Raw genomic sequence first — 10,401 nt, forward strand, 5'->3', positions numbered from 1 at the left:
AATGGCATGTTCTTGGCTCACCACAACCTCCACCTCCTGGGTTCAAGTGATTCTCCTGCCTCAGCCTCCCGAGTAGCTGGGATTACAGGCGTGTGCCACCACATCCAGCTAATTTAGTATTTTTAGTAGAGATGGAATTTCTACATGCTGGTCAGGCTGGTCTCAAACTCCTGACCGCAGGTCATCTGCCCGCCTTGGCCTTCCAAAGTGCTGGGATTATAGGCATGAGCCACCACGCCGATCTGCTCATGACTTTTTGAAGGAATCTATCTTTTTGGCTGTAGGCAGAGTAGGCTCTATCTGTGAGAATATCGCACAGAAAGTAGTTTGGGTGGAAGAGCCAGATAAACGATCATTTCTGCTTGATCTCTTAGATGCACCAGGGAAGGATTCACTAACTTTAGTGTTTGTGGAGAGCAAAAAGAGGGGAGTTTCTCTGGAGAACTTCTTATACCAAGAAGGATACGCTTGTACTCGTATTCATGGAGACCAATCACAGAGAGATCAAGAAGGAGGCCGTTCACCAGTTTTGCTTGGGGAAAAGCCCAATTCTAGTGGCTACAGCTGTGGCAGCACAAGGGCTAGACATTTCAAATGTGAAACATGCTTCAATTTTGATTTGCCAAGTGATATTGAAGAATATGCGCCTTGTATTGGCTGTTCAGGACATGTAAGAAACTGGGGCCTTGCCACCTCATCCTTTAATTAAAGAAATATAAATATTACAAAGGATTTGTTGGATCTTTTTGTAGAAGCTAAACAAGAAGTGCCTGCTTGATTGGAAAATATAGCTTATAAACACTACTACAAGGGTGGTAGTCGTGCATGATCTAAAAGATTCAGTGGAGGACTTGGTGCAGAGACTATTGACAAAATAGTGGTTCCAGCAGTTCTGGCTTTAGTAGTAACCATGCAAGCAGCAGCCACATTAGTGGAGTTGATCATGGCAACAGCAGAGGATTTGGTGGAGGTGGCTGTGGAGGCTTCTACACAGTGATGGATATGGAGGAAATTATTACCCTTGTTATAAGAGTTATTAAGAAATTATTTTAGGCAGATAGGAAAGGGAGTCCTTGGGAAGTTTTTGTTTCTTTTAAATCATCTCCAGAAATGCTTCTTGTCTAGCAGGAAAGCCCCAGTTCTTAGAGCCAGGCCAGCAAGCTTTGGTATGCAAATGCAGGCCATTAGAGACCGGGTCCACCCAAACAGGGCGATTTACGCCATCTTCTTCTTGCCCTTGCCTCCATATGTGTCTGGCAACATGACTGCCCCCACATATCCACACATGTGTAGAACATCATGGTGCCCTGCATTTGCATATTAAAAGGCTAGTGTGGGAGGGCCAGCTTTTTCAAGGCTTACGTGAATGACATGCCTGGTCCAATTCCAAGAGCCCTATGCAAATGAGACACTACCTCCTCCAGCCTCTTCATATAAGCAGCCACTTTTCCACCACACTTGGGGTTTTTCTCTTTGTTTGAATCCCGCCTCCCTCTGTCTCAGTAAGGGGCGGGCTGTTTTCTTCTTCCTTCCTTCTTTCTTATTTATTAAACTGTCCGTTTGTTAAAACCATTCCATGTGTCTGTCATTTTACCTAAATTGACTCGAGACTAAGGGCCCTGGTGTTTCTCCAGTCATCTTAGCCATATCATGTTGGTGCATTGATTGGGAAACTGAGGTACAGCCTTCATTGGAGCGGTAAATATGGGAGCAAGCTGAAAATCTTCCAAGCTGAAAATCATTCCAAGGCACTCTTGGCCTCTATATTAAAATAAAATAAAAAAAAATCAACCCAAACTACTTTCTGTGTGATATTCTCAGAGGTAGAGCCTACTCTGTCTACAGCCAAAAAGATATATTCATCCAAAAAGTCGCAAGCAAGCATCTGTAGTTCCGTAGGAACGGGCATCCATCAGCCTAGTACATATGCTTAGTGTTGGCTGCCATACTAAAGACTCAAATGTGAAACTTGCTGGTGAGAACATGGAGAACCCCCCAATACCCATGACTACTGGGAATGTTGGCCATGTTTTGAACTAGGTTCTTTTCATGGGGAGACCTTGCCATCATGTGATGCTGGGGAAAGTTCTGAGGCAACAGAATTTCTGGCCAGGGCACATCCTGGCATGATTCAAAGGCCTCTGGACCAGACCCAGCCTCCAATAGCCTGTTCCGGGTGTTGGCAGAGAATCCTCAACTATTGTGTTGCAAAACTCTTCTTCCTTCTCCATCCGTGGCATCTTACTCTTTCTCTGGGTGAAATGTGCAGAGAATTTTACAGCCTAGGAAAGTAATCCTGTTAGGCAAGATCAGGAAACTGCCTCTAGGCTACCATTTCTTTGGCAAGCACGTAGTATTTCTAAAGTAACAGCGCCACCTAGTGTAAATAAAAATCCTCTACATGAGACACATTTTTTTTTCATTTTTCTTTTATGGTAACACCCCAGCTTCCTTTACACCATTAGAAATCAGGCTCTAGGCTTCTTCTGAGATTGGGAAGTTTCTGCCTTTAGCAGTTAGGAGTAAGATGTCTTCTTCAGCCAGATTTTATTTCCAATATTGTCCCATCAGTAGGAAAATGCCCATTCGGTTCCTACATTCTTTTAAGTCACCTATTCTGTCTCCGATTAAAACAATACTTAATTAGTAAGGGAATTTTAAGTTCAGAAGTTAACTGGAACCATTTTTTTAAGGGTAAGTGCTTTAGCATGGGCTGTAATAGCAGCCAATCTAGCACATTGCGTCCATTAAAGGAGACTTACCCAAAGAGGACACGGTCTCTCTGGTAATCCATTTTTCAGAGAGCCAGGCAAATCACACAGGTTATAGGAAGTCAAAGGGCAATCACACAAAGTAGATAAGTTAAGGCCGCATGGGTAAGCATAGTTAGCCCTATCGCTTAGCTCATCCGGTTCCATGGCTTGGAGGACCACAACTACAAACATGGGGGACACACTTAACATGGTGCCAGGATCCAGAAACCAAAGAGGAGAGACATTTGGAGGGTGCTCCCTGTCTTCTCTACTCTGGGCCATATGGAAAGGAAGGAGATTAAGAGGATGCTTCTATTCTCACTTCTTTTTCTAAATGGGGAACAAATTATCTTCAGCTTGCACCCCCCTGGAATGCACTCTGAAACACTGGAACTTCTTTAATCTCAGACCGTTACAAAAAAAGCAACTCATTTTCTTTTGCACAAGGACATGGCATTTCTACTAAACCTTTTCAAGCATTGTAAAATCAACCCAGCTACTTTAGCAATCAATATTGGGCAGGCACAAGGAAAATAATTCCCCCAAATTAGAGAAGCAAATTCCAGGGGAAACATCTGAGGATTCCTTTATTTGGGGCCCCTTCAAGTTCCCTTCTCATTGCAGAACCTTAAGCAAGTAAAGGGAGACTTAGGCCAATTTTCTGACAAGTCTGATATATAAAAATTTTCTAAAATTTAACTCAGGTATTTGACCTCTCATGGAGGAATGTTATGCTACTCCTAAGCCAAACCCTAACTGCAGCTAATACAGGCATATCTGCAAGCAGAACAGAATTTTGGAGATGAGCAATATGTCTCCTATAGTAGGCCAAAAGGGAAAAAGAAAATAGGGAAGGTAAAGAAATAGGGGAAACACCATTCCCAACAGGAAGAAAGGCAGTATCTCTTAACCCTAATTAGAACTACTTTCTATGGTGTTTTTTTTCCTGCTTTTGCATTTTAAAATGCCTTCTTTCTCTTTTTAAATGTTCTTCCAACCTGGGGAATGTTAATTTTCCAAACCTTAAAATGCCTAGTTGAGCAAGGGGGAAGGGAATCCAGAACGCTGACATGCTGGCAAAAGGGTAAAATTTTTTTTGCCAGTCAGGCTTTTGGTTACTCTCTCCCTATGGAAGCTGGTAAAAGGGATAATAAGGATCATTGTTTATATTCTCTGTAAATTTATAATTAATGGAAAAGGATTTGTAAAGTTGGTCCTAAGCTGTAGACAATCTTGTGTGCTTTGCAAGTCTTTCTGTATAGTTCTGTTGAAGAAAGGGTGTCTTGGGTTAGGATTCAGGCCCAGGACCCCATAAGCCTGCTGTTCAAGCCAGCTCAGCAAAGTGGTCAGTGGCAAACTTGGCTACAGGCCTCCATCTTGTTTCATGTCCTTGGGAACATAATCTGTAAGCAATTGGCAATACTTTGTTTTAGTCTTCGCCATTTTACAGTGGTGGCTGTTTTCTTGTGCTAAGTCAATTCCACAAAATCAGATAAGCCAGTTTGTCAATCTAGGTGGTGTCAGCTGATCCATCAAGGGCAGGGCTTACAAAATATTTTTTTTTTAATTTTGAGATGGAATTTCGCTCTTGTTGCCCAGACTCAAGCAATGAGTGCAATGGCATGATCTCAGCTCACTGCAATCTCCATTTCCCAGGCTCAAGTAATTCTCCTGCCTCAGCCTCCCCAGTAGCTGAGATTACAGGCACCCACCACCACATCCAGCTAATTTTTTTTTTTTTTTTTAGTAGAGACAGGGTTTCACCATGTTGATCATGGCTGGTCTTGAACTCCTGACTAGGATTATAGACATGAGCCACTGTGCCCGGCCTACAAAATATCTTAAGCACTGATCTTGAAAGCAGTTTAGGGAGGGTCAAAATCTTGTAGCCTCCAACTGCATGACCCCTAATCCATAGTTTCTACTTGTATGTCTAGTTTCTTAGTCTGGTCTCCAGGCAAAAGGGAAGTATATCTTAAAGAGGAGCTGTTATTATCTTTGTTTTAGATGATAAACTGTAAACCAGGCTCCTCCCAAAGTTGCTTCAGCCTATGCCCAGGGATGGGCAAGAACAGCTTGTGGGCTGGAAACAAAATGGAGTTGTTTGGGTCAGATCTCTTTCACTGTTTCAGTCACAATTTTGCAATGACTGTTTCAAAAGCTGCCTATCACCCCTTTGAAAATTCTTTGTACACTCAAGTTTAAGTCATAACCTAATTAAGGCTTGTCAGTTTCACCTGTGAGGTTACTTTTTGTAAAGTTCAAAAGCTGAAAATCTTAAGTGCTTGGCATGGCTAAGTTGAGTAAGAAGGGATTTGAAAGGATTTTCTTAAAGAGTGCTCACTTTTTTAAAATATACTTTATTGCCCAGGCTGGAGTGCAGTGGTATGATCTCAGATCACTGCAACCTCTGCCTCCTGGGTTCAAGCGATTCTCTTGCCTCAGACTCCCAAGTAACTAGGACTACAGACATGTGTCACCACACCCAGCTAATTTTTGCATTTTTAGTAGAGATAGAGTTTCACCATGTTGGCCAGGATGGTCTTGATCTCTTGTCCTCAAAATTCACCCACCTTGGCCTCCCAAAGTGCCGGGATTACAGGTACGAGCCACCGTGCCTAGCCAAAGAGTGCTCAGCTTAATTACAAGTGGATATTCAAGTTATAAGTATATTTAAAATGACTTTGTGTTTTTCTCTTATTGGAACTCGTTTTCCTGGGAAAAGGCTTTTTTCTTTTCAGTCAACTGAATTACTTTTCTCCATTTTTTGTCTTATCACTCTTAATGCATGCTACCTGACCCTGTTCCTCCAAGGGCTCCACCCTGAAGCCAGTAATCCAATTAAGAAACTGGCTAATAAATAATCTTACCAGTGCTAAACTTTCTGTCTGTTCATGTTGCTGTACATGTGTTGTGTGTAATGTCTATAAAAGAGCTCTAAGTAATTGGCTTAAAGAAAAATAAGTGCTTTAAATCAAATATTTTTTAGTTCACATAAATTTAAGAAATACAACATCTTAAGAATTATTGGTAAAATGCAAGTGTTGTCAAAATGCAAATAGGTGGTCTAAATCATACAACTTAGATATTAGGTTGGCTAAATGTTCCAAGGTTGTACACTGCCCACTTTACAGACAGGTAAGGCCTGGGACACATGGAGCTAGATGCTGAAAAGTCAGACTTCATCTGCACTTCTGTCTGGGTCCTAGGATTGACACCACACCTGGTACATAATTAAAATTGCTTACCAACCAGGTTTTTCACCAAAAAGAAAAGTTGTTAAAAGTTAACTGTGCACCATGTATTTGAGATCACCAAACAGTTTTATATGCAAGGCACATAAAAACAGTAAAATGTGGGGGGTTCTTAGTAAAAGATTATAAGAAAGCATGGAAATGTAGATTTTGCCCTGGGATGATGGATTACATTAAATTTCATAACATAGAGCCAGAAGTTTAAGAAAGTTATGGAAGATTATAAATATTAATCTTGTAAAATATATAAACATTGACTAAACTCAAAAGGATTTTATATGGTCTTTTACAGTTTATAATGAAACTATATTAAGGACTTTAACAGCAGTTCTGAAATGCAGGTTTTTAATAGCTTTGAAGATCGTAACATTGGAATAGAGAAAGAATGTATGGGACTGAAAAAGAACTGACATATTCACAAATATCAAGCAAAACAAGAGTTAATTAAATGGACTGCACCTAGAAAGTTAAGGCAACCTTCTTGACTTTTGCTTGGAATATTGCTGATCCTTGCTATGTTTTTCAGAGCCAAGGAAATTTATTTTGAACTATTTATAGCCTTTAATAATTGAGTAAGGTATATTCCTGTGAACAAAATTTAGAGCATGTTTGTTTTTCTCTGCCTTGTTCCTCTAGAATTTGGAAACCATTTGTAAGTACTCTTAACTTATAGCAATATAGTTGTTTGCATCAGTGAAATAAGGATCCATTTTTCTTTTTCAATAAGACGCAATTGGAAAAACTGGTTATTTTACCAAGGCTTTGACTGAAAGGTGTGTTTCCCTTTAAGGAATCAAGCTCAACATGCAGAGCCAATAAAACTGCCCTGGGGAGAACTGGCCTCATATGCTGTCTACACAGTCCCTGCACAGGATTTCTAACCTGTGGTCAGTAAAGAATGTCACTTTCTAACAGGTCCAGGAGCTCCAAGTTTATCTTAGGATCTCAAAAGGAGAGGATCACCCAACTCACAGGTATTTGAGGATACAAGCCGATGGCTGAGCTTGGCTTTAAAGGTCTTATTTGAGATTCCTTGTGGAACAGAGTTCCATCAAGGCCAATCCAAAAGACCTATGTAGAAATAACCACTCTTGCTGCACTTTATGCAAATGATCAGGCCAAGTATAAGACTAAAGTTTATTCTATGAACAACACACACAATCCTATTGTAATTTGTTTTTACCAAAAATGAGGACTGGAGAAAGAAATTGTGCTCCAAAGTTTATACATTTGTCATTAAATCCTAGTCTCATTAATTTTTTTTTGAGCTTTTTGTCTACATTTTAGATTAACTCTGCTTATTGCTGTGAATGAAGTGTCAATCTCCTGCAGCTTAGAAGAAACAAAAAGAGATGGGTAACATAAAAATCTGGATCAATATGCTAGTTCTGGGCAATTATCCTAAAAATTCTACCAGGTAATAAAAGTGGGTAGGGTGCCCATAATCCAGAGTTTTTTTTGTTTGGGAAAATAAAACCAAGAAACTTCATAGGCTACCCCCCCCAAAGGGACATTCTTCAACTAAGTCTGCTAGGACTTTTTATTGGGTTTAGTGATACATCACACCCTTTAGCTCCTACAATATCAGCCATGGCCCATTTGTAGTAAGACTAATTGCTGGGTCTGTCCTGAGAAGTTTGTTCAGTTCAATAACACTAAGGAACTCACACTATAGTAGCAGTGGTCTCCAACCTATTATTTTTAAATTCCACTGACATGGCCGCATCATCTGGAGACATCCCTAACCTAGATTCCTTTTTAGAAAGTGCACTATCTCGAACACACCAAACAAAGAGATCTATCATTTCCATGCCCTTATGAGGAGATTAAACCAAAAGACAAGATTGGAGAGGGCAGGCACATAACAACCCCATCTTAGAAAGACCATAAATGGGGAATTCTATAACAAAAGAAAGGCCTCTTCTGGTTTGCTGGTATTCCTCTCCTTGCCATTATGATGTAACAAGGATGGAAGGCAACAGCAGGAGTCATAGAAGTACAACAATCCATAGACTAGCCTCAGTAGTAGCACAGAATAGATGGGCCTTAGATGTCCTTACAGCTGAAGTAGGAGGTACCTGTGCACTTTTAAATGAAACATGCTGCTTGTGGATTAACACCTCTGGTAAAGTAGAGGAAAATCTACAGGTACTTGAAGATCAAATCAAAATTATTGACAGGCTCAGTGAAAATGCAGGTTTAAGCCCTGGGTGGCTACAATCCCTCTTTAATGAATTCCAGTCTATTTTATGAAATCGATTAGCCCTTTATTTCATTTATTTTATTTTTTTTTTTTTTAAGATGGGGTTTCACCATGATGGCCAGCTGGTCTTGAACTCCTGACCTCAGGTGATCCACCCACCTCGGCCTCCCAAAATGCTAGGATTACAGGCGTGAGCCACCGTGCCCGGCAATTAACCCTTTATTAAGCCCTCTCTTGCTTATATGTATTTTATTAATATTTGGAACCTGTATACTCAATACTATAGTTCAAATTGTTTTCTCTAGCCTAGAAGCAATCAAACTCCAACTGGTGCTACAAACGGAACCATGCATGGACATGCTATTCTTCTGAGGACCTTTAGATTGACCCCAGGAGGAGCCAATATAGCTATAATTTTCTGACAAAATTTAAGACAAAATTGTCAACTTGAAATTAAAACATGCCAAGGTTTTGATATACTTGTCATAAGATATTAATGAAACACTTCTAAACACTGATGTGAAGTGTCCACATCCACAAAGGTTCTCTGAGTTTTGTTTGTTTACCTGAATACTGTCAAGTGCACCTAATTACAAGTTTTAGATCAAGGCACAATACACCTGAAAATCTCTTATGTGTTTTGTTTTGTTCAGTTTTCAGTGATTGTCTGGCATATTTGCAATCCTCACATGTGGTTATTTTTCTGTATTGTCATAATCAGTGATTTTCACATTCGATTTTTTTAGCCAGCAATATTTTCAGTAAATAAAGAATAGAATTGCTAAATGTAACCATTGAACCTCTAGTCACTGTAAGTTTAGTAATTGCTTATTGTATTAGTTTTAGATGCTGGCAGCACATGTGCTGTGTTTATTCTGATTTTACTAAAATAGTTGAACAACAGCAACAAAAGGAACAAACTAGGCTCCCTCTGAGGTTGTTTAGGATAAATGGGAGGTTCATTTGACTTACACAAAGGAAAGAAGGGAAGAGGATTAGAGGGAAAAGCAGTGCCCCACCAAAGCAGACATATTTTAGAAAGGAAAGCAAATAAAAAAAATCACTATTCTGAGGATTATAAGGTGAGGAAACCAGCCCATTGGAGGCACAAAGATTCCTCCTCCGAGATGGCTGTCTAGATGCAGCCAGGAGGAACATCTCCCACTGACAGACCAGGACGTCAAGAAGACTGCACTTGTAGCAGATCTTCAGAGGGTAAGCATTGAGAGTGTATGGAGGGAAGACAAAGAGGAAGACAAAAGAGGGAGGAAGCTAGGAACCCTGCACCAAGCTACCGTGCATCAGGACTAATTCCTAGCCCGTAACAACTCCTGCAGAGGAGATGAGTTGAATAAGCAGGGAGCAACCTGCTCTCACCACAGGCCTCTGGAATCCCAGCTGGACACCCTTTGACCACCAAAGAAACTTGGACTGGAAGGGAAAGCTGCCTAGGGAAGTGGTTAAGGCAGAGCTCCAGCCAGTACAGAGCCTAGAGGGTTTGATGTGAGAGTATCTGTAGTGGAGTATGGCCAGGGGCACACATCCACTTAGGCTTGACTTGCTCCCATAGGAGATTTTAACCCTAGGGGAACTGTTGGGGCTTAACTTTGAAGGGCAGTCTTGCTCGTGAGATGGGGCTGGTCTGACCAGAGCACCCCTTCAACTGCTGGCCTCTCCTAGGGCCCTAGCCTAGCCTCCTTGCAGTGCAGCCCCCAGGTACCTCCTCAGGTGCCACATCACAGCTCCAGCACTGGCAAACCACATCTGACAGCAGAGCGCTCCAGCAAAGCAGCTTCAGTGGACACACCAGCTAACCTCTACCACTCTTCAACTTCAGACTCTCCCACATACCACTTTGCCTGCAGGTACTTGCCTACCCCCACCACACAATCACTTTGCCAGGACATGTATGCATGGGCTGTCCTAGTCTTTCCTTTCCTTCTCCACCAGTGCATGGGTGTGCCATGCCACTGCTGCTGATGTGAGTGCACTTCACCCACTCCTACCCCTGCATCACCACTGTCATAGCATTGGCAGGCATGGAACCCACCAGCCCTACCCCCACCAGTGCCCTGCCCCTGCATTGAAGCTACCAACACAAAACGAGGCACAGAAAACAGCTAACACACCTCCAGCCCTGAGCAGCCACCAGTGCCACCATAAATGCACACAGAAGGTGTGCAGAGTACTA

At 41.5% G+C, this 10,401-nt stretch overlaps 1 pseudogene; it reads left to right on the forward strand.

Moving 5' to 3' along the window:
* LOC108296395 overlaps window positions 1-1,040 on the forward strand; it is a 2,092-nt pseudogene extending 1,052 nt beyond the window's left edge.
* Window positions 1,041-10,401: the final 9,361 nt, after the last annotated feature.

The sequence above is a fragment of the Cebus imitator genome, unplaced genomic scaffold (genome assembly GCF_001604975.1).
Source record: "Cebus imitator isolate Cc_AM_T3 unplaced genomic scaffold, Cebus_imitator-1.0 Scaffold709, whole genome shotgun sequence".
In the NCBI taxonomy this organism is placed as follows: Eukaryota; Metazoa; Chordata; class Mammalia; order Primates; family Cebidae; genus Cebus; species Cebus imitator.